Source organism: Artibeus jamaicensis, unplaced genomic scaffold (assembly GCF_021234435.1).
Source record: "Artibeus jamaicensis isolate MK-2021 breed Jamaican fruit bat unplaced genomic scaffold, CSHL_Jam_final contig_240, whole genome shotgun sequence".
Classification (NCBI taxonomy): Eukaryota; Metazoa; Chordata; class Mammalia; order Chiroptera; family Phyllostomidae; genus Artibeus; species Artibeus jamaicensis.
Window position 1 is genome coordinate 16,038,833 of NW_026521506.1, and position 25,188 is coordinate 16,064,020.

Sequence of the window (25,188 nt, forward strand, 5' to 3'; positions counted from 1 at the left end):
CTCTAATTTGTGGCTAAAATCAAGCAGTTCTGTGAGCATCCTGATGACCAGTATTTTGAACTGTGCCTCTGATAGATTGGTGATTTCTTGTTCGCTTAGATTTATCGGCTCTGAGGCTCTGAGTTATTCTTGAGCCATGTTTTGATCTGTTCGTGCCTGTTTTGTTCGAGGAGAGGTGCCTTAGTTGTTCACCAGGACTGGGCCACCCAGGTCGCTGGTTTGTGACGGTGTATGTGGGGGCGGGGTCAGAGAGGGAGCAATAGTGGTCCTCTCCACTCCCTTTCACTCAGTCCATCTCACCACTCGCCGCCCCTCCCCTCGCCTGTTTATCTGCGTGCAAATGCACGACCTTGGTCAGCCAGCTGCCCTGCGCCTTCACTGGGTCCGCCCGTGGGTACCCCACACCTGGGATCCCCACCCTTGGCTGGCTGCGCACCTAGGTCGGGGGATCTTTTTTGCCCAACCTGCTCCGCTGCTGGCTCTGCCCCTCTCACCAATTTAGCTGAGTGGGTTGTTGTTGTCGTAGGAGTCTGTATTGTTCGATTTTCTGTGGCTTAGCTATGTTTATTGTTGCTAAAACTTTGTTGTTTTTAGATTTGGTTGTGCGAGAAGGCAAAGTGTTTCACCTACGCCTCCATCTTGGCGGAAGTCCAGATTTCCACTCTTTTTATGGCTGAATAATACTCCCTTTTATATCACAATTTTTTTATCCATTTATTTATCAATGGGCACTTGGGCCGTTTCCAGATCTTAGCTATTGTAACTACTGCTGCAATGAACATAAGGAGTGCATGTGTTCTTTTGAATTAGTGTTTTGGGTTTCTTTAGATGTATCCCCAGAAATGGAATTGCTGGTTCATAAGGCAGCTCCACTTTCAATTTTTTGAGGAAACTCCATACAGCTTTCCACAGTGATTGCACCAGTCTGCATTCCCTCTAACAGTGCACAAAGGTTCCCTTTTCTCCGTATTCTTGCCAACACTTGTTTGTTGATTTATTGATGATGGCCATTCTGATAGATGTGAGGTGATATCTCATTGTGGTTTTAATTTGCATTTCCTGCATGATTAGAGATGTTGAGAATATTTTCATGTGTCTATTGGCCATCTGTATGTCTTTTTTGGAAAATTATCTCTTCAGACCTTCTGCCCATTTTTAAATCAGATTAGTTTTCTTTTTTTTTTTTGCCATTGAGTTGTATGAGTTCTTTATATACAGGGTGGGGCAAAAGTAGATACACAGTTGTGAGTGTACAAAACACAGTTTATTCTTGTATTATTATTTATTAGTTATTATATTATTTTATATGTGAAAAACTGTAAACCTACTTTTGCCCAACTCTGTATTATAGATATTAGCTCTTTTGCAGATATATGGTTTTCAAATATTTTCTCCCATTCAGTAGGCTACCTTTTCTTTTTGTTGGTGATCTCCTTTGTTGTGCGGAAGCTATTAGTATGATGTAGTCCCTTTTGTTGCAAAAGTATTATCAATGTTTTAATACTCTAGTCAAAAATAAATATACTTTATCGCTTATCCCCCCCCACTTTGACCAAAACACATTCTTTAAATTTGCAACCAGAAATGGCCCAGCAAAAGAGCTCCTTAGTGTTTACTTGGGGCACAGTGGAGGCACTGATCATCTTTCTACCTTCAGTGACTTTATAGGCTATGCCATATCCTATATGGCATATACAGGAGGAAAGACACCTTTTATTTACTAGTGTGGAAACCTATAAAAGCAAATTCAACATTTGAAACTTGCAGGGTGTCCTCTCTGTGGCCCTTAGGCCACATGTGGCCCAGGATGGCTATGAATGCAGCTCAACATAAAATTGTAAGTTTAGCTTTTATGTCATAGCTTTTATTTATTTATTTATTTTTTAATTTTATTTAGTTATTTTTCAAGTACAGTTTTTTGTCTATTTTTCCCATCCCAGCCTCCCCTGCCCCTTGCTCCCCCCCTCCCTCCCATTTCCTCCCCCCCCTTAGTTCTCGTCCCTGTGTCCTTCCTATTTGTTCCTCCAAATCCCTCCCCCTTTTTCCCCTTAACTTCCTTCCTTCTCCCCTCTGGTCACTATCCCCTTGTTCTCTATTTCAGTGTCTTTGTTTTTTGGGTTTTTTTTTTCTGCTTACTTGTTTGTTTTGTTGTTTGGCTTCCTGTTAAAGGTGAGATCATATGGTATTTGTCTTTCAGCACCTGGCCTATTTCCTCAGCATAATGCTTTCCAGTTCCATCCATGTTGTTGCAAATGGTAGTAGCTCCTTCTTTCTCTCTGCAGCATAGAATTCCATTGTGTATATGTACCACAATTTTTGGATCCATTCATTTACTGATGGGCACCTGGGTTGCTTCCAACTCTTGGCTCTTGTAAATTGTGCTGCTATGAACATTGTGGTGCATAGGTTCTTTGATATTGATGTTTTAGGATTCTTAGGATATAATCCTAGCAGTGGAATTGCTGGGTCAAAAGGCAGGTCGATTTTTATTTTTCTGAGAAAAATCCATACTGTTTTCCATAATGGTTGTACCAGTCTGCACTCCCACCAACAGTGAACTAAGGCCCCTTTCCCCACAACCCCTCCAACATTTTTTGTTTGTTGCTTTGTTTATGATAGCCATCCTGACTGGTGTAAAGTGGTATCTCATTGTGGTTTTAATTTGCATCTCTCTGATAGCTAATGATATTGAGCATCTCTTCATGTGTCTCTGAATGTTCTGTATGTCCTCCTTGGGAAGTGTTTGTTCAAGTCCTTTTCCCATTTTCTAATTGGGTTGGGTGTCTTCTTAGAGTGGAGTCGTGTAAGTTCTTTGTATATTTTAGAGATTAAACCTTTGTCTGAGGTATCATTGGCAAATATGTTTTCCCATACAGTTGGTTGTCTTGCTAATTTAATACTGTTTTCTTTAGCCATGCAGAAGCTTTTTATTTTGATGAGATCCCATTTGTTTATTCTTTCCTTTACATTCCTTGCTCTAGGGGACATATCAGTAAAAGAAGTTGCTGCGTGAAATATTTGAGATTTTCTTGCCAATGTTCTCCTCTAGGACTTTAATGGTGTTATGACTTACATTTAAGTCTTTTATCCACCTTGAATTTATTTTGGTGTATGGTGTAAGTCTGTGCTCAAGTTTCATTTTTTTGCATGTAGCTGTCCAGTTCTCCCAACACCATTTGTTGAAGAGGCTATCTTTACTCCATTTTATGTTACTGCCCCCTTTGTCGAATATTAATTGACTGTAGAGTTGGGTTGATTTCTGGGCTCTCTGTTCTGTTCCATTGGTCTATGTGCCTGTTTTGATGCCAGTACCAGGCTGTTTTGATTACAGTGGCCTTGTAATACAGTTTGATATCAGGTATTGTGATCCCCCTACTTTGTTCTTCTTTCTCAAAAGAGCAGCTGCTATTCGAGCTCGTTTATGGTTCCATATAAATTTTCGAAGTGTTTGTTCTATGTCTGTGAAATATGCCATTGGTACTTTAATAGGTATTGCATTGAATCTGTATATTGCTTTGGGTAGTATGGACATTTTGATAATGTTAATTCTTCCAATCCATGAACAAGGTATATGTTTCCATTTGTTTGTGTCTTCTTTGATTTCGTTCTTCAGGGCTGTGTAGTTTTTCTGCATACAGGTTTTTACCTCCTTGGTTAGGTTTATTCCCAGATATTTTATTTTTCTTTTTGCTATATCAAATGGGATTTTTCTCTTTATTTCTGCTTCTGCTGATTCACTGTTGGTATACAAAAATGCCTTTGATTTCTGGATATTGACTTTATAACCAGCTGTATGACATAGCTTTTACCAACATTAAATGAAAATATTTAGCCCTGGCTGGTGTGGCTCAGTGGGTTGAGTGCTGGCCTGCAAACCAAAGGGTTGCTGCTTCAATTCCCAATCAAGGCAAATGCCTGGGTTGTGGGCCAGGTTCCCAGTAGGGGGCACATCAGAGACAATCCCACGTTGATGTTTCTCTCCCTCGCTTTCTTCCACCACTCTTCCCTGTCTAGAAATAAATAAATTTTTAAAAATCTTTTTAAAAATTGTAAATTTACTTGAAACAGGGATGTCAAACTCATTTTCTCTGGGGGCCATATTGACCTCACAGTTGCCTTCAAAAGGCTGAACATAATTTTAGGACTGTATATATGTAACTACTCCTTAACTAGAGGCAAGGAGCTCAGTGCTGCCGCCACATACAAACAAGGTGCTGGACTGGATAAAACAAGGTGGGGGGCCAGATTCAGCCCACAGGCCTTGTGTTTGTCACCTGTGACTTCAAACATTATGAGATTTTTGCCCTGGCCAGTGTGGCTCAGTGGATTGAGTACCAGCCTTAAAACCAAACTGTTGCCTGTTGGATTCCCAGTCTAGAGCACATGCCTGGGTTTGGGCCAGGACCTCAATATTGGGTGTATGAGAGGTAACCACACATCAATGTTTCTCTCCCTCTCTTTTTCTGCACTCTAAAAATAAATAATAAAATATTAATAAATAAATAAATAAATAAATAAATAAATAAATAAATAAAACATGAGATTTTTTTTGTGATTATGTGTTGCACTGTATTTAATGTGTGGCCCAAGACAACTCTTCTTTTTCCAGTGTGGCCCAGAGATGCCAAAAGGTTGGACACCCCTGTGGGGTTACCTGTATTCCAATGCAAGATTTAAAAATGGGACTTTCAGACAAGATGGAGGTGTAGGTAGATACACTTGGCTTCCTTGCACAACCAAAAGAAAGATAACCACAAATTTAAAAAACAAAAAATAACCAGAACTGTCAGAAAATCGAACTGTATGGAACTCTGACAACCAAGGAGTTAAAAAAGAAACATTCATCCAGACAGGTAGAAGGGGCAGAGATAGGCAGCAGGGGTGGGGAGGACTTGCAAGAAGGTGGCAGTTGGTGGACTGGGTGGTCCCACGTTTGCATGCGGATAAACCAAGAGTAACAACCGGGGAGTGAGACAGACTGCGCAACCCAGGGGAAATCCACTGTGGGGAAATAGAGCCTCAAAACCCTTGACGGTTAAAACCTGTGGGGGTTGTGGCAGTGAGAGAAACTCCAAGCATCACAGGAGAGTTTATTGGAAAGACCCACAGGATCCTGGAATGTACACAAATCCATGCACCCATACATCCAGGAATCGGCACCAGAGGGGCCCAATTTTTGGGGGGTAGTGGGGAAATGAGTGAAAGTGGGCACAGAGCTGAGCAAGCAGCATTGTTCCCTTTTGAATCCCTCCCCCACTTACCGCACCACAATGCAACAATGTGGGTTGCCTACCCTGGCCAATACCTAAGGCTCTGCCTCTTACTAGGTAACAGGAGTGCCTAGCCAAAAAAAATATGGACCAAATGAAAGAACAGCTCAAAAACTAGAACTATGTGATGAGGAGATAGACAACCTATCAAATGCAGAGTTCAAAACACTGGTAACCAGGATGCTCACAGAAATAGTTGAGTATGGTCACATAATAGAGGAAGAAGTGAAGGCTATGAAAAGTGAAATGAAAAATGTGCAGGGAACCAACAGTGATGGGAAGGAGGAAAAAAATGGGACAACTTTAATAGCATAATCAATAAAAATAATAAAATTAAACATTAAAATTGCTCAGCACTATAACTTTAGCAAGTGCGCTTTTAGTTTTCTAAGAAACTATAAAAATATAGGGAACAAACTAGACTGATCACAACTTCAAATATGTATTTCTAGTAGATATCTTTTAAAAAAAACTTATGTTTTCCCAAACCATATAAGGATAAACAGTTCTTTTTCAAATTGTGAAGAATATCATGATTTTATCATATAAAATAAATACAGAAACTTGTGTGGAATCAATGATCTTCTAGACATACTATGCAGTATATCACCAGATACACGTCACCAGATATACTCTATACTAAGTGTTAATGTAAGGACATAAAACTATATTTTTATTTCTGTAATGTAACATCCTCTCAGTTTTTGTTTATTAACATTGTGAAAGATTTGATTATTTTGCAGATCTTGGGTATGTTAGAATTATTAAAAATGAGGCATTTTTCATCTGAATCATTTATTTATACCAATAAATTATTTTGGCTAATGAGAGCCAGTTTATCAGTTCTTCTTCTAAAAGAAATGAGCCACTGGCCATCTTACTTGTATTTATCATTGCATTTTATGGTAACAGTTAAAATGGGGTTTGAAAGATGCATATGCCAGCGTTTGTGACTACCATAGTGTAAGCATTTGAATAAAAGTAGGATAAATGAGAAGTCTAAGCAGCCTGTTAGCATCACATGTGTACCTAATTAAGATACTGGGGTTCACTGCTCTTTGACTTCTTAGGTGGGACAGAATATACTGAAGGACTAGCCTAAGGAATGAATGGTTACCATGACAGTCACATTCCAAGAATTTAAAGGAGACAGTGAATCTGTGGGACTCATCCACTTTGATTCAACTGGTCTTTTAGCCTCCTTCAAACAGCTGTTGTCTCTGGATTTTTTTTTGCATAATTCACCCAGTTGATTGGTGATTTGGGGACCATTTAAGCTTGGCTGACAGTAGTGATAGGGGTGCCAGTGTCTGTGACCATAGTACTATTGTTAAATTTGAAGAATGATTGTGCATGTTAAATGTGACAAGAACATAGCTACTGGCTTTTTCTGGAATAATACAAACGATTTGTCTAATTCTACTTATTAATGCTGCCAGGGTAGGATAAGATTAACATGATTTATTTAAAAGCATGACTGACCCTAAAGTGTTTGGGTTTTATTTTGGATTACTTTGCTGTCATCACATTTTATCCAATGTGTTTGGCTGCTGTTCTGTTTTTATTCTTTGACTTGCGCAATATTGTCAACAGAGTTTGTATTATGTCTGGTCAGAGGCATACAGTTACACACTGCATATTCAAAAGTATATACAATTCTACCTGCCATGAGTGTCTTCATCGTCCCAACCCAACTAAATGTTAAGTGGAATGCACTAGCACAGACAATAAAATGAAACAGAACTACAAATGGTGTTAATGTCTTGCAGTCGATTTTTATCATTCTTTGTGGTCTAGCTCTTGACAATGAAACTAAGAACTATGGAATCCAAAACTCCCCTGGCAGAGACCCAAGTTGGACCCCAAAGTGAGAGCTCTTGCCTTTAGGCCTTTCTCTCTTCTGCCCTCTGGAGGGTGTCAGGGAGCATGACATGCAAGGACTTGGAAAGGAAGAGCCAGTCTTGTGGTGACTGGAAGACAAGTTCTCTGCTGCCCTACCCCCTAGGGGCCAGTCAAAACCTGAACTTTCAGAGGTGGTGAGCAGACAGAGATCAGGCAGGGAAGGTACTGGCAGGGTTAGGGTGTTAGGGAGGAAGCTATAATGGTTCTTCAAGTAGAGAACTGAATTCCTTCAAGTAGTACCCAGTATATATCAAATCCATCTGCAGGAAAAATTGATTCCAGAAGGGCAAGTGAAATGAAATAGTATATCACATCTAGAGTGTTATGGATTAAGGTTTGAAGTTTAAGTTGGGTTGATTCTCAAAAGGGGTCTATTTGGTGCCAGGCATTTGTGACTACATATGATGAAATCATTATCTAAGTTTGATAATATTTTTACACTGTGCCTCCTATAATTATAATGATAATTATATATGTGATATTAAGTACCTTTTATGTGTGAGGCACTATGTGCTTTACATGCAGTGCCCTCTTGCCACCTTACAGCCTCTCTGTGAGGGAGGTTATTTACCACCGTGCAACTGAGAGAGGTTGTACAGCTAATATGAGGGGGGACCAGTATTTGAACCTATGCATTCTCTCTCTAGCACCCTTGCTGTGAACAGAGGTGTCATGCTGCATTCTCACCACAGCTGTGGAAAGGGTGTGGCGCCTTGATTTCCATATGAGTGGGATGTGGGTGGTGGGAGATGAGACTGAGCAAAGCCTTTTGTATACATACCATTCTGAGTATTGGGTAATAGAAAAGAAATAGGGGATTCTGTCCCTGCCACCAAGAAACTTGAAGTCCTGTAGGGCAAATGAGATATAACATAAAAAATACATATTTATATGATGGAATATGAAAATATTCTGTCTACTTGAGTATGGGTGGGAAGAGGACTAGAAGGCATTTCTTTGAAGTCAGGCACTTTCAAACATTTGCTTCTGAAAGCTAGCTCTTCACCGCTGGCACAAATTCACCTTACTTTGGGCTTTTGACCTGATAGACAAGAGCCTCAACTCTGGAGTCAACAGACTTGTCTATTTTGAGTTCGGAGAGTTATCTACAACAATGACAGTTGTCATTAAGATCTATAAACAGATGAACCCATTCACCTATTGAGCTAACCAGACCAAGTATTTATTTTGCAGTACATTAACAGTTTTTAAGAATCTCTAACCACTGCTTGTTTGATGGTCATCCTGGAAGCCATTGATTGGGGGTGGGTGTAGGACGGTTATGAGCCTGGTTATAATCCTTGGTTTCTTTTTCCTCTGTTTCATTCAGTAGATACTTCTTGAGAGCCTCCTGTATACCAAGCACTGTTCTGGGCATGGGATTAGATCAGTAAACGGAATAGACAGAGCCCTCCTCTCAGGAGCTGTCTTTTCCTCACATTTCATTTGCTCTGTGTACATTTCACGGTTGATATAAAAGTGTTTTTGGTATGAGTTTCAGGATTTAACACATTGGGGATAATACAATGATCACACTTCCTCTTTCCTTAGCCCCAGCCAGTCCTTTTCTGAATACTGAGGGGTGGGTAATAAGGAGCATGACCGGGCCTATGGAGAGGGCAGCAGGTCAGCGTGTACTGTCTTTGTGCTGTGATGGGAAAAGCACAGGGTACACCTGTTTCCTAGCAATGCGATGCAGAGCCGTCAGCACTGGGATGAGCCTGCCCACCAGCCTGCATCCTAATCCTGTTGTTGATTGGAGATAATTTCAGAGGTCACAGGGCACCTCATCTCCATGGCAACATCTCTAAATATTCCTCTGGTGACTTGTGCTCTACATTCTGTCTGAATCTGAACCCTCCTGTGGCAAAATATTCTAAAGATGTTAAAAAGAAGGGAAAAAGACTCAACTAATAAATCTATTCTACAAGACTGAGTCATTTGTTTTGATTACCCGGGTGATTGCCAAATGTTAATTTAAAACTGAAATAGGCCATGAGCTCACTCCACTAACAATGCTGAGTGTTTGTGCTAATACAGCTTGATAATGAGGTGGCCAGATCTATTGCCGGTGCAAATGTTATATGATAAACAGATATTTAGGGAAATATGCAGAACATCTTGGCAGTTTTCCCTTAACTTTAAAGGTTGTGAATACAAAGTAAATACAATGTGTTACCATGAGCCATTTCAAAGGAAGTTGACCCTTTCTTGAGAATTTCAAATTTTTATTCTGAAAAGATAACTTTGCCTCTTGATTTTCATTTTTTCCTGACTTAGGCACGTTGGAAGTCACTGACAACTACATCCAGCTCTTGCCAAATACATCGCATTGTCCACACATCCAGTGTGAGGTAAGTACTACTAATAGTACCAAATTCTTACACTGATCTCCAGCCTTCCGATGTGTGGTGGTAGGGTCAACATTGTGTGAACTGCTTTATTTGTACAGCAGATTTAAGAGGGTTCATTTTCATTGACGCAGCCATTATCACCCCTTATTGTAAATATTAGCTCTCTGGGGAATGCCTTTTCCAAGGGAAAAAAATCTTAATGTCTTTTAATTTAATTTGGGGGCATGAAAAGTGAATGTGCCAAGCACAACAGAACTATTAGAAGGTCTGCTTGAAAATAAAGATCTGCTTATGTCACAGCATGAACAGTAGGGAGCAGGGCATCTGTGTGGAGCAAGATAGAGGGAAAACACTCTTGCTGACAGCTGTGAGGAGGTTGGGCTGACCCAGTCAACTGTCAGGGAAAGGAGCTGGGGTTCAGGATGCCTCTGTAAAATCTGGTGGTAGGAATTCCAAAAAACGCTTAATTGGGTTAGATTAACGTGGGCCAGATGACTTTTTCTGATTAGTGCTAAAGTTCATAGCACTGCTGCACTGGTGGGAGTGGCCGGATTGACCAGCCTTTTCATTTAACACACTGGATAGGCATCCTTTGTCCTTTTAATTTAGCCACAGTGACTTCTGTCTTCTCCGTGATGATCCATAGTTTCTCTTTTTAAGAGACTGGATGTTCACCTTTGAAAATAATGAAAGGAGGGAATCTTAAAGATGGTTCATTCAGGTACAGTGGAAGGAGGGGCCCCAGTCTTTCTGCTTTTGTGCCCTACTCCATGCACTCAGGAGGGAGGATGTAACATGTGCAATCACCACACCAGACAGGATTTCCAGTCTTATTCATCAACAGGCTTTTGTCTTCCCCTTCCCCTGCCCTGGCTCTTTGCACAGCCCCACAGCGAGCATAGGTCTTTGTATTTCAGTTAGGGTACCCACTCACTAGGTGGCAATAGTTGCATTTGTTAACATCTACTTGCTGCAGAATAATTCACAGATTGAAAAAATAGCTCCAGTAGAAGGTGTAACTCTCTGACCCTCCTGAGGAACCACTCTCAGGGCCGATGTGCTCTGCCTAAAGAGCAGAGATGTTAGCTCTGAGCCCTTCCACAACTCTTATTTTTATTTTCCCACAGAAATAGAGACTAGATTATTCAAGGAGATCTACAGAGTGGGAAAGCACTCTCCCACCAGTTTCATTGGAAATTCTGGCTAGGTGAAACTTGGCCATTCACACGCATTGTTTGCCATTAGTCATTCCACAGCGATCTGCCAGTTTGACAAGCTTCATCAGTAGAAAACTTCAATATACAGATAATGTATCATGGAATCGTACACTTGAAACTTATAAAATCTTATTAACCATTGCAATCCCAATAAATTTAAAACAAATTTAAAGGAAAAAAAACTTGATGGAAACAATGTGTTCCAAGACTATTCTTAAAATGGAACCTTTTAATTAGTTTTTTAAACACATAGTTAAAGTGGTTTTGTGATATTAAGAATACCCCAATGACATGTTTAATTTGACCAAAACTTGAGTTTTGTTTTAGAGCAGTGAGATTGTTAGCTGAGTTATTAAGTATAATTTGTTAAATTCTGTTTCACTGTGACAGATTGATGTAAAATAGTTCAAAGTCACAATGCAGTTACATCATGTGATCTTTCTTCCTTCCTTTCACTCATTCATTCACTCCTACTATGTAACAGGCCAGGAGTGTGTAGAAGTGAGCAGAACAAAAATAATAATACATTTTGGTCTGATATTCTTCAAGTGTAGGACATCCCTAGATTATTTTCCCTATTGCAGATGAGGTCACCGAAAATTGATTTACCTTTTTAAATTAAATCACCCAGTGTTGAGTATACCAGTTTGGGTTCAGGAGTGCAATTCAGAATCCTTATATCTAGCCTGTTTTTTGAGCCTGTGATTTATGCTACCTCCATCAACACATGTGCAGATAATAAAGTAAGCAGTGATTTCTGGGGATGCAGCTGTGCCTAGAATCCAACTGCCCCTAAAATGAAAACAAATATAAATGGCGTAATTCACACTCTGTTTTTTTAAGTGTGTTTGGAATAATTGAACACTTTAGGAAAGTGGGCTTTGCAGATTGCACAGGAGGAGATTTTGTTTTTTAAGTGATGTGTTCCATTTTATTTTTAACACAGCATGTATCACAGGTCAACTTTATAATTCAAGAGTTTGAAATTATTTCATTTGGCTGCCTTTTAGTTATGGAAATATTTGGAACAAAAAAAACTTGAACACAATACATACTTGAGCTGGGAACTCTGTTTGCTTCTGTGGTAGGGACATTATTGTTAACTAAACATGTATTTCACATCTAGAAAATATTTGTATCTCTGACACATGATCACTTTCATTATTGATTTGACAGTTTTAATAATCACAAAACACAAAAAATTAAAATACAGTAGTCGTAGTGACTTGATTTGTACTGTTGATATTGATGTGACCTCTCTCCTTCGTGCACTAGCAGTAAGCATGAAAAGGACAGATGGGTTTGTTTAACTCAACAGATTAAGTTTGTGTAACCCATCAGGACAGATGGGTTACACAAACTTAAAGAGTTTGGAAATTTCCAGCCTGGAGCCAGGCTCTCAAACTGGTGGTGTGGATCTGGCACACACAGGTGTTCTTTTACCATTGTAAGTAAATTGCCAGCATTTAAAAATTGAGAGATTTCACATTTTCAAAAATCCAGATTTTTGACTTCTCTTGAAATATCAGAAGATCTGGCAACATTGAGCCCACATTCCTATTTGGTAACGTTAGGCTAGAACCAAATAGCTGCTGTATCTTTAGATGGAACATGAACTCTGAAATTTGCTAGTCTTCATCATTCTGTTATCTCCTTGACACTAAGGACAAGGGTAGTTGCCATTATCTGAATGTTTTACTCATTTATAAGAAAAACCTGCTTAGCTGTTACAGGTCTTGATGAAACTGAGGCTACAAACTGAGACCCATTCTTTCTGTCAAAATTCAGCTTGTTGCTTTTCAGGAACACGATGTTAGATAATGTTCACTTTAAGGGGGTGCATTAAATGGTCTGAGGTTAAATACTTGAGGGAAGGGATAACTTCCGGTGGTGCCTGATTAAGAGAAAGAACATCAGCAGAGTTTGGAAGATTCCCATGGTCTATGCTAGTGCTCCTCAGACCTGAACATGCAGATTCTGAGGCAGCAGGTGTGGAGTAGGGCATGAGATCCTGATATTCCAACAAGCACCAGGTTACACAACAGCTAGTCTGAGGACCCACCTGTCTTTGAGTAGCACTCTACCCTAAAGCCATCCTAAGAACAGGCAGTCAAGCAATGATGGTTGTAAATATCTGTGGGGGTTTTTTTTTGGCCTGAGGAAGAGAAGGATATCTTAGCCAGGCTACTTGAGGTTGAATCTTTACAGATAAACCTGTGTTCACTTCTAGTTGCAGCAGGTAAATTAAACAAATCAATTATTTTAAATACAATATAGCCCATTTAAACAGTAAAACTAGCTTTTTAAAAATTATTTTTCAAGTACAGTTTTCTGTCTTTTACTCCCATCCCAGCCCACCCGCCGTGCTCCCCACCTCCCTCCCATTTCCACCCCCCTTAGCTGTTGTCCATGTGTCCTTTATACTAGTTCCTCTCTAACTTTTATTTTAAAGCTTCTTTCAAATTAAGTGCTTCTAGTAAAAAAAAACCAGATATTAAAGCTCAAAAATCAAGAAATGAGGATTAGGCCTTTTTCTTTTATAATTATAGGAGAATATATATGAGACTCTTAGAAAATATAAATAAGACCACAGAAAATATATAATTATCAAATCCCTGGATATATGATAACCTTGTAAGCTATAAAATGATAGAAGAATTCAGGAAGGAAGAGTTGAACACATTCAAATATATAAATATTTGCTAAGACAGTAGATCTTAAGTATTCTCACCACACACACAGATAGCTCTGAGGTGATAGGTGTGTTAATTAACTTAATTGTGGGAATTATTTCACAATGTGTATGTATGTCAAGCCACCATGTTGTACCTTAAATATGTACAGTTTTGTTAATTATACTTCAATAAAAGTGGAAAACACACCAGGAAAACTTTGTGGTGAATTTGACAAGATAATTTCCATATTATCACAGGGTTCATATAGATCACAAGGCCTGGAACAGGCCTGGCATATGGTAGATGTCCTGTAACCATTGGCTGAATAAATTCTGCAGTAGCTAAACATGCAAAAAACCCAGCAACAACACATTAAACCACAGAGTAAACAAATGTATAGAAAAACCTTCAGCCTCTCTGCTACACAAAAGTGAACCTATTCAAATGCCAGCAAGGTACATTTTTCACCTATTAAATCAACAAAAACAAAAAGAAAACCCTTTGCTTATAAGGTTACCTTGAAAACTAATAAATACTTACTCATTGCTGATAATATTGGAAGTTGGTTAAAAGCTTTTTGTAACATTATTTGGCAATATATATGGCAAAAGTCACACAGATTAGTACTCTGTGATCCAGTAACCCTGTTTTGGGGAATATATTCTAAGAAACATTGTTTTAAGAAGGCAAAAAGCTAAATGTGGGTATTCATCACAGTGTTATTTACAAGGATACAGAATTAGAATTTAAATGTCCAACATTGGAGTGATGATTCATTTCTTCATCAAATATTTTTTATTAGCCCTGACTGGCATAGCTCAGTGGATTGAGCACGGGCCTGCGAACCACACGATCGCGGTTTGATTCCCAGTCAGGGTACATGCCTGGGTTGCAGGCCGGTTCCCTGCAGGCCAGTTCCCAGCAGGGGACTCATGAGAGGCAACCATACATTGATATTTCTCTCTCTCTCTCCTTCCCTTCTCCTTTAAAGATAAATAAATAAAATCTTAAAAAAATTTTTTTGATTAAGTAATTATGATACTCTATGCAGTGGAATTCCATGAAATGTTCAAAATTATAATCCTGACGTTTGGGGAACAAAAATGAATATGTATAATATAGTCTTACTAAAAAATCCAGGACACAAAATTGTGTATGTGCTGGTGATTTATATCTTTGTAAAGAGGTATGTGCACATGGACAAGGACTAGAAGGCGCACGGACAATGTAAGTAACACTTTATTTGAGTTTTTTTTTTGTATTATTGTCCTATTGTTTGTACCGTAAGTATACGCTCACTTAGAGGTTGAGGATCTTCAGCTTTTACCTATTTAAATCAACTCCATATTGCAAGCAGCAATATCCACACTGGTCATACAGTGGGTGTTTAATAAATAATTCTGAAACATAATGTAGACTGATGCCCAGAGCCTAAACAGGGAGCTCTGATGATACAGTTCCTACTTGCTGCTTTAGTCCATCATCCTCAGCTCCTGCTTTTCTTTCTTTTGTTTCCTGTGGTTAGTACAGAGGCATCTGGGCGTCCCACATGACAACGTATAAATATTTGTCTCAGAGCTTTTCATTAATGTGTAGAAGTGCCAGGGAGAGAATCTTATGTCTAAAGAGTCAGTGTACACTGAAGTAGAATCATAATGGAGCTGTAATTGAAGGACAGTGCCTATTTTATCTTCTGGTTTCATTTAGATAAGTAACAAAAATTCCCTGTAGTGTCACGAGCCTTTTCTTAGCACCCCCTCCCCTCCAGTTGTAGTCCCTGTTTCAGATATACTTGTTTCCTTGCCGTAAGTATACTTTTCTCCTTTAATTAGGTCAGTTACTTCATGTCTGTTTTTCTTTTTTGACATGGTTTCCTCTGGCTTTAGCACCACATATTTTCCCCATATGTCATTGCCTCTGGAGCTTCATGTTGCAATCGTTTTTCAAGGGGAACAGAGAGCACATTACGAAGGGGGTAGCTCTTGACTCCTTGCCTGCCCTTTGCCTGCTTGAGAGTTCCTATTTCTTTTGGGCCTAGTTGTGTTTGGTTTTATAGTCTTCATAGTCAGTTATGTTTGGACTGAAAGATACTTAAGTAAAAATAATGGTAAGTCAAAGATATGTCTGGCAAAGGTGCAGAACATTTGTTAAGGTTACTGGTTTATTTATCTCCCCTGTCTCTATGGTGACTAAATCCGGGGCTGGGATTTAATGGACTTAATTTTGACCTCTTATATATCTCCTAACTTTCCCGGCCTCTGATGTAGAAGGAATTCATTTTGACTTTAGGAAAGAAACTGCCCTGCTTAGAGAAAGGATTCTAACTGAACTCTTGAAAAGTGGAACCTCCAAAGCCTTCAATCAGAGTTCATATAGCACTTGTAAAAGAAAGCTGAGACATCTTTTAGATAAACACACACACACACACACACACACACACACACACACACACAACATTGCTAATGGTTCCAGAAAGTTATTTTCTTTTCAATGAAAGAAAATATTTAGTTAATGCAGCCCTGATGACCAGCATGGCTCAGTTAAGCATTGTCCTACAAAGCAATAGGTCACCAGCTCAACTTCTGGTCAGGACATGTGCCTGGGTTGCAGGTTCAGTCCCCAGTGGGGGCATGTGAGAGGCAACTGGTTGATATTTCTCTCCCTCTTTTTCTCCCTCCCTTCCCTTCTCTAAAAATAAATAAATAAGTTTTAAAAACATTTTGTTAATGTCAATGAACTGTATGTAAGAACATTTTCTAATAGAATCTTTTATAAAAATATTAAATCAATAGAAACATTGATTGATATATTTAATTTTATTTTTAAAAACTATCTCCTTTACTGATTACAGGGTTATAAATTTGCTTGCATATATATGTTCAAACCATATTTCAGAGTTCAAGTGTATTAAACTGTGCTATGGAAGTCCAAAATAAAGGTCAGTTTTAGCTAGGATTCCCATGAAGAAAGGTAGATCTGACACTGAAATTCAAATCTACTGTTCCATCTATATCAAATTCATGTGAAACGAAGATTTGTAAGGTAGCTAGAGTCAAACCATCTTGAACTTTGGTTGGTTCAAATGACCATATGATCCTCTCCCGTATGATCCTTTGAGATTTGCAAGGATATTCCAGTTTAAGAAATTTAATAATTTATCTAACATCAAGTCAGAGCACTTTATTTTTTAAGAATAGTGCATAGTGTTTTAGTTTACTCATGGATAATTTATTTATTTGCAAGTCCTTTCATATTCTTTAGAAACAAGCTCACATATATGAATTTTCTTGAAAGCCAGAACAAAGGAGCCAGTAAATGATAAGGATTGCTCAAAGGCTGAGACAAGGGAAGTGACATAAGTGTCCTCTTACTTCTTTATTCCCCACTATAGTATTAGAGTTCAGATCTGTCATCAACTTCAGTTCAAGTCTAGTAGGAACTTGTGAATACTTATTTTATTAAGGTTTTTTAACATCATAAAACTCAGTGTATATGGCAGTTAAGATTTTTTTCCATTGTCTACTCTTCTGTTAATAAGGCAAAGATGTGAGAGGCCAACAACAGATGCCCACTTATAGAAGAGATCCATATTTGTGAGATGAATGTATGATACTCATTAAGTTCTGGGATTGAAACCTTGACTGATGTGTCTTGTAACTGTGAATTTAGAAAATGTACTAGGTTAAGGTCATAGCTAAATCATAAAAATTTTATGATGGTCAGAGCCCCGGCTGGGGTAGCTCAGTGGATTGAGCGCAGGCCTGCAAACCAAAAGATTGCGGTTCGATTCCTAGTCAGGACACATGCCTGGGTTGCAGGCCAGTCCCCAGAAGGGGATGCATGAGAGGCAACCATACATTGATATATCTCTCCCTCTCTCCTTCCCTTCCCCTATAAAGGTAAATAAATAAAATTTAAAAATTTTTTATGATGGTCAGTACAATAAGTATAGCTGTGGTCAAAACTTTTCCAGAAATCAAAATGGTAAGATCTGAATCTGTTAATGCTTGAGAAAGAGCAAATAAAGCCATTAATGAGAGCTTTTCTCATTACCCTTGTCATCATCATTATTTTCTTATCAACTTATGTCTTTAAAGCCCAGTGTGGAGAACTGTGCTAATATTAGTTGTAATTATTGTATTATTTCTTTAATCGCTGATATTTTAATTTCATATAAACAGCTCTAAAGATCGAATCAGTTTGCATAAAAAAGGATTTAAATACATAAGAATGTATTTAGAATAGTACCCTCACTCTCTTGTCCTATCAGGCAGATAAGCTTCACACTTTGTATACCATCTTTGATGAGGGATATTCATTTTTTGGATAAAAATTAGTTTAACAGTTCTTGACCTAAATAGTAAAAGCAGTGGTTTTAGGCGGTTTAGTGAGAATTTGTGGTCTTTGCAAGTTTGTGGATATTTCTTAAACCACATGATATGACCATTTTTATGCATTCTTCAGAGTTATAAATTAATAATTTTCTTAAGATATTTACAGTGTTTCTTTTCCAGAACCAATGGAACATTTTCTGTGGGTTTTAATGAGAGCTTGTATATGTAGTTATCAGTATACTGGGCTATGGGATTCATAATCCATAATGTCTTTTGTTCACTAAAGAGGTTCAGGTGCTGACTAATTGGAGAGGATGTGCTCCACCCTTGACATTGGGCTCACATGATGGGTTTGAACCTGAACACAATACATTTTGTTCCATTAGGTTTAGCCCATCCTTTATGTTCCTGGCTGTGTCCTCTGTATTGTCAATCCTCATAGACTTTACATGGGATGTTGACCAAACCTCTTTCGTCCTCTCTTGGGTGTTTTCCATTTTATTGCAGGGACAATTTAAGGCAATCTAAGAGAGGGCCAGGATTTGGTTGAGATCACTATCTTAAATTGTACTCTGCTTTCTCCAGGAAACTGGAAGCTCCTTGGGAGCAAGAATCCTGATGTTTTCTCTGGTGTCTTCCCTATCATTTATTATTTAATGCCAGAGGCTTAGTAGGCATTTACTAGAGATACAATTAATTAAGTGAAAGGTATTTTACAAATTACAAACCACAGAATTACTGTGGTATTACACAGGACAATCTCAAGATCTTTGTTTGCCTCCCCGTTCCTCTGATATCAGTATCCTGACTTCATTGGAGCATATTCTTGAACAGAGTGGTGGCTCCTACTACATGGCATAATGTTTTCCAACATTGTATTTTGAGATTTTATAAACAGAAAAGTTGAAGTTGTACAGTCAATAGTCATTCCCAGCATCTATATTCTACAATTAAGCATTTACAATAAATCCATCCATCCTTTGTTCTATCTTAATTTTTTGATGCATTTCAAAGTAAACTGCAGGCATCTGTAGATTTCAGCATGTATATGATTATATGGTTTCAATTTTGACATACTGAGATTTGCTGAGATTCTGACTTTTTTTTTGGTGGTAGCTAAGGACAGACAGTGTAAGTTGAATGTGAAATAATCTGTTTTCAGACTCAGGGAGTTTTTATTTGTTTTTAACTACCCACAGGCATACAAACACATACATAATACTGCCCCTTTCCCCTTTACTCCCACGTTGCATGGTCACATTGTTTGTATTGTCGAAACTTGAAAGGCCAGCCTAAACCATAGAGGATCTTGTTTATATGTGTAAAAATGGAGATTTGGAATTGAGGATCATGGGACAGAACATAAGAGTTAGCTACTATAAGGGAGGAGGAAAGATTCAGAATCCAGAAGTTATCCTCAGGACACCACTTTCTTATAAGTATAGAGAGATTTTTAGTGGCTGTTTATAGTACCTAAGGGTCATAGATTTCGTAAACACTAACAGTACAAATAGAGAGTTTTTCTAGTTTAGTGGTTTTTACATTATAGTCCATGGAACCCTGAAAATCATAGAAATGTTTTAGAGGTTTTACCATCATTTGAATTAGATTTTTAAAAGGATATTGAACTATTTTAAAGAACTAATAAAAAATACATATACTTCAGCAGTGTTTTGTAGCAAATGTCAGCATACTAGAGAACGCTTTCTGATTGACTTTGAAATAAGTAAAGGTTATGAATGTCAACCTAAAGTACAATTTTGAATAATACTTATCTGTCATCCATCAAAGCCAGGGTAATATTTCTGTTGTGGGAATATAGACAAAAGGTCTTCAGCAAGACCATTACACTAAAGCCCACAGTGTTAAGGAACTGGCCTGAGAAAGCTGAAGTTACATTTTGGTTTCCAGTTACCATGAGCACTTATCCATCTGTTATATTTAGATTTTTTCTAGTACCTTTAGAAATTTGGAAACAGATGAGTATATGCTTTCAACTTGAAATGACCATAAAAGGGGAAAGGTGGTTAAGAGGATGGAGGCTGGCTCCTCTGTCATCCCTCAGATTGGGCTGTGTGAATGGATTAGGGAACCTTCTGAAAGGTCTTTCTCTTGGCCTGTAGCTCAGATTGCTCAACAGAAGTCTGCAAATGTATGTGCACAATATTGTAGTTCATTATGAGATGTTTATGGCTTCTTCGATTGTGCCTGAAAAGGCTTACAAGAGCTTTGGCAGATCACTTTAACTTGGAGACTGTGCTACTCCCTTCAGTCCCTTCATTCAGATTGTATTGCATTCTGTGCCTGTAGTCTCTCATTTTGAGAGCCAGTTGCTGCTTGTGTGCAGTTGCAGTCAGCTTTTAAAATATTTGCTTATCTATATTTAATGTTTCCCCTAACATTTTATTGTGAAGATTTTCAAAGTCGAAAGGATTTTGCAGTGAACATATATATACCTATCATTAAGAGTTTACCATTAAAAACACTGTATGACACTGCTTTTATCACATCCATCTGTCCACCTATAAATCTATATTATTTGCAGATGCACTGCAAAGTAAATACAGATTTTAGTTAACTTCATATATTTTATACACCTGGAGTCTGGCATTTCACACATTACACAGATGTGCATAAATTGTCATAGAGTCCTGTGACCAAATGCCTGTTTTACTTGGGAAAAACTTAGGAGCTTTATTCTAAAAGTAACAGATTTTCTGGAATTGTGTCATGCAGTTGGAGAACAATACTGTTATTACTTGAACAACAATAAAATAATGTGAAAAAATGAAGCAATGCTTCTTCAAGCAAATATATATATATATATATATATATATATATTTGCAAGTGTAAAAAGTATTTATGCCTTGAGCACAGCAATATTGTGTGATGACTATTACAAATGTTTTGCAAAGCCAACTATTGAAGATTCTGATTACTTAATGTTAAAGACATTTTTTGGTTGTTTTAACAATATCCATATTTCCATTATTTGAAAAGAAAAAATTTGATTTATTTATTTTTAGAGCAAGGGGAAGGGAGGGAGAAAGAGAGGGAGAGAAACATCAATGTGTGGTTGCCTCCTGCACGCCCCCTACTGGGGACCTGGCCTGCAACCCAGGCATGCGTCCTGACTGGGAATTGAACCTGCAAGCCTCTGGTTTTCAGGCCAGTGCTCAATCCACTGAGCCACACCAGCCAGGGCAGAGAAATATTTATTCTCTATCATTTTATATTTCTTTGTTTAATAATTTTTATATTGTAACTGTAAATAAATTTAAAATCATGTATTATATTAATATAATAAATGCAAACTAGCAAAACAATAAAATAAAATGAAACCTGAACTTTACCATGACTCAGACATTACTGGCCCCTAATAAAAAGGGGGTATACTTGTAAATTACATTTTCATCATTGAGACAGGAGCCAAATAACTTGCAGTTCTTATAGAGAGACAGGATCAAATTTAAAAGTGTTCTGAACATCAAGTGTTGGTCACTGTGGCAAAATGCAGTGGATTTAGAAAGCAGAGGAACAAGTTAACTGAGGACTAAATTGGTCTCTGCTGGATCTGATCCCAAACCCTGGTGTCAAGGTGTTAAGTGCAAATTATTCAAAAACACTCTTGTTACCATTGGAACAGTAAGACTGGGATGGAGATGAAAGATACTAGTGTATGGCTTTTGCCCCTATTTATGCAGCAAGGACTCCCTAAGTTCTTACAAAGCTGCCCTGCGTTCCCTTTATTCTGAATCCCCAGAGTCATGTCCAAACACTCTCCCTTGGCCTGGGCAGGAGTCGGGGTTTGGCTGGATATATTTCCTTCTGGAACTCTTCACTTGCACTCTTGAGGTAGCTGGCAGGAGATCTCTCAAAAATATTTCCAAGCTGTTTTTCCCACTCCCTTACAGGGGCTAATCCTGTAATTTCCACTTCAGTTTCAGCTGCTGTTGCTTGGGTAGAAACAAGTCTCTGCTGTGTTCCAATCTCTGGATCTTTCAAAAAATTGTAATGTACAACAACAAAAAGTTAGAATAGAAAATCTTTGGGGGCAGGGGTTAAGTGCAGAATACAGGTGGGAGACTTGCTGACTGGTTATATTTTAACTGTGTCAAATCGTGAATTTAAAAAATATATGTATCGAAAGCTGTGACTTCTTCAGACAAACTCACTACCATTTAAAACCCTTGTATAAAAGACACATGGACAAAACCAAAAGGGGCTATAATCAAGTGTGGGAAGTGGGGGTGGCTGGGGTGGGGGCAGTGGTGGTGGGGAAATGGAGACGATTCTACTTGAACAACAATGAAAAATGTGAGAAAATAAAACCGTTAAAAACACCTTGGCACTGTGGAATAATATGTATTTCGTTCTTGGAAGAGACTATTATGTTGTAAAGGTTTGATTCCTCTACCACTGACTTGCTCTTTGACTTCAGAAAGTGACTGACTTGTTCTGTGATGGTTTCATAAGCACTGACAGTAAAACTGATTTACTACATATAGTGTAATAGAGGACTTTAGGACTATATATGGTTGTTGTTATGCCTCAAGCATTTGTAATTATTGTGTAAATTTTTATATATTAACATCTGATTTAATATTATTTGAAAAAAGTTGTTTTGTGTATGAATATATTCTATTCTATAGTCCATAGACACAGGACCATCCTAAGTTAGATATTTTGACAAATCAGTTTGGAAAATTCATTTTACTACAGCATGTGTTTAAAACACATAGAAATTGATCAGACTATGTACTTATTGCTAGCAGGAACATGGAAAGTGTCCTAGATTTATGATTAGGACAGGTGACAGCACTTGAGCTTCTATTCTTAGCTTGACCTTGTCCCCTTCTCTTCAGGCAAGACACTTAATCTTTTAATGTCCCACTTTATCCACCTATAACACCTGTAGTCTTATTTAATGAAAACAGTACCTGGTTTTTATTTGATAGCATTTGCAGACTTGATGTAGAAAGTGGCATGGAAGTTCAATTTATTATGTAGAAATTATTTGTATATTGAATGATAATCTTGACAAATTAGTAATTACTACATTTAGAAAGTTACAACTCTGGAGGGAATTGATATTCGATATTTGTTGTCCTGTGTGTTCTAAGTTACCATCATAACAGTAGGAAAATAAACTCTGTCTTGGCTGTGTTACAAAGGGATTAACTCACTTCTTCAAGTTGTTACTAAATCTCAAGCTCTTTCGACAACAGAAATAAAAAAGTGATCCTTGTTTTATTACTTAATTTTTCTGGAATAAAAGTCTTCTATCCTGGCTTAATATTTTCTTTCGTTGAAAGCTTTCCAAGTTATTCTCTTTGTAAAGAACCATGTCAGTTACTTAAAGCAACTAAAATTACCAACTACAAACATGTAGAGGAGTATGCTTTTGATTTTTAGATCAAAGCAAAGAACTAAGATTATGTGGAGATTACTTATTGTACATTTGTTCCCAGCTACTTACTTGTGCCTTTGCAAAGAATTTAATATTAAGTAAATATCAAGAGGATTACATAGCTATACCCTAAGTAAAACTGAAATACCCATATGGCTATTTTCTCAATTCCATAGTCTTCAAAGTTTGGGCTAAACTGAGAGAGAGAGGGAGAGAAAGAGAGAGAGAGAGAGAAACTCCTTATAGTGGAGATTATCACTATTTTCTCATGGATCTGCTACTAGATTTTTATGGTGCATGACAAATATGTGTGTTTATTGTTAAAATTGTGTGAGTCATGTCAAATTAAATCCACTTGAAAAAATTAGAAGACACTCACCTACTTAGATACAAAGCCTGATTCATATAGAGTTGACCCTCAAACAACACGGGTTTGCACTGCACACGTTCATTAATGGGCAGATTTTTTCCCAATAAATAACTGTAAATGTATTTTCCTTATGGTTTTTTTAAATTATATTTTCTTGATTATTCTATTACAATTGTCCTGAGTTTTCCGCCTTTGCTCCCCTCCACCCAGTGCCCCACATCTCCTCAGGCAATCCCCCCCACCACTGACACGTCCACCGGTCATGCAGATAAGTTCTTTGGCTTCTCCACTTCCTGTACTGTACTTTACATCCCATGGCTATTCTGTAACTGCCTATTTGTACTTCTTAATACCCTCACTTTATGATTTAAATAACATTTTGAGGGCTGATTTTAATGTAAGTATATAGTATATAACACATACAAAATGTGTTGATGGTTTTGTTATTAGTAAGGCTTCCAATCAAGAATAGTTATTAGTAGTAATTTATGGGGAGAACCAAAAGTCATACATAGATTGTCAACTGTGTGTAGAGGTTAGTGCCTCTAACCCTCATGTTGTTCAAGGGTCAACTATATATGTATATACATGTATGTATATATATATATTCTTTTGCAAACATACTACTTTGATATTGCTTTTCAGTTCATACAGTACTTGGACACATGATTTAATTTGCTTCCTAAAATAATTATATGGGAAAAGCAGGACAGTATTAATGTCCCCATTTTATCAGCAAGGAAGAAAAAATTAACTTGGCTAGTGAGCAGCTCACAAGAGTGAGGGATTGCATCTGGGATTTTTGATTCTATGTCTGTTGTTCGTTTCTTGAGTTCCAAAAGAGTAAAGTCAATGAGACATTCACTGTTCTTTCCATTAAATGCAAGCTTAAAATTCATTTAACTTTTATACTGTTTTCTGAATTTATTCTTCAAAGTTAACTTATAATTGGTTTTATCCTTGCTTAAAATGTTTTAAAATTAAATGTCCTGTTTCAGAGTTCCTGAATTGGTCTCTTCCCTGCATACTTCCTTGTCCAGTATGTTCATTTGGCTTTAGCATAGATTTGTGACATTAAATGAGTAGACCATTTGAAGTGAATGAAAATTAAATCAGTTTTGTGAGTTTTGTAATATTCCATGGTGGTGAGGATCCCAGTTTTAAGATCTAACAAAAATAGCTGGTAGACGTACTTTTCAAATGATTTGCATATACTTAAACTAATTTACAAACATCAAATCCTTTTCCTGAACCCCAAAGAGTTAAATTTTTACATGTTAGCTGTGAGACTGGAGTAGGGGTGCTAGTGACATTTCTTTTTCTTGTTTGTTCAGAGAAACAGGCACAATCTCAGTTGGTAAATCAGTGACAAATAGAACACGAGTCTCCTGGCTTCAGTTAGTTATGTGACCTTTAGAAAGCAAATGCCCATTTATTCAGAAAAGACTGATTTTGAGACTACTGACATCAAGCTACTCTTCCGCTGTAAAGAAGGAACACTTACAGGGTTAATTTAAAAACTCTGGTAGTGATAGAGCTGAAACTCCCTGACACATTTCTATACTAAACAAGTATAGTGTTTTGTGCTCCCAGCAGGCAGTTAAGGTCAGGCCAGTGAGTCAGAGCTGTGAACTTGCTTGGTAATACACATCATTG

General features: G+C 37.8%; 1 protein-coding gene across 3 annotated transcripts in view; it reads left to right on the forward strand.

Annotated features, from left to right (window-relative positions):
• FHL1 (four and a half LIM domains 1) overlaps nt 1-25,188 on the forward strand; it is a 66,301-nt gene that overhangs the window by 18,735 nt on the left and 22,378 nt on the right. For all 3 annotated transcript variants that reach the window (XM_037142220.2, XM_037142219.2, XM_037142221.2), the window contains exon 2: nt 9,453-9,526. The gene's annotated coding sequence lies outside the window, so the exon portion shown is untranslated. The remainder of the gene's footprint in view (nt 1-9,452; nt 9,527-25,188) is intronic.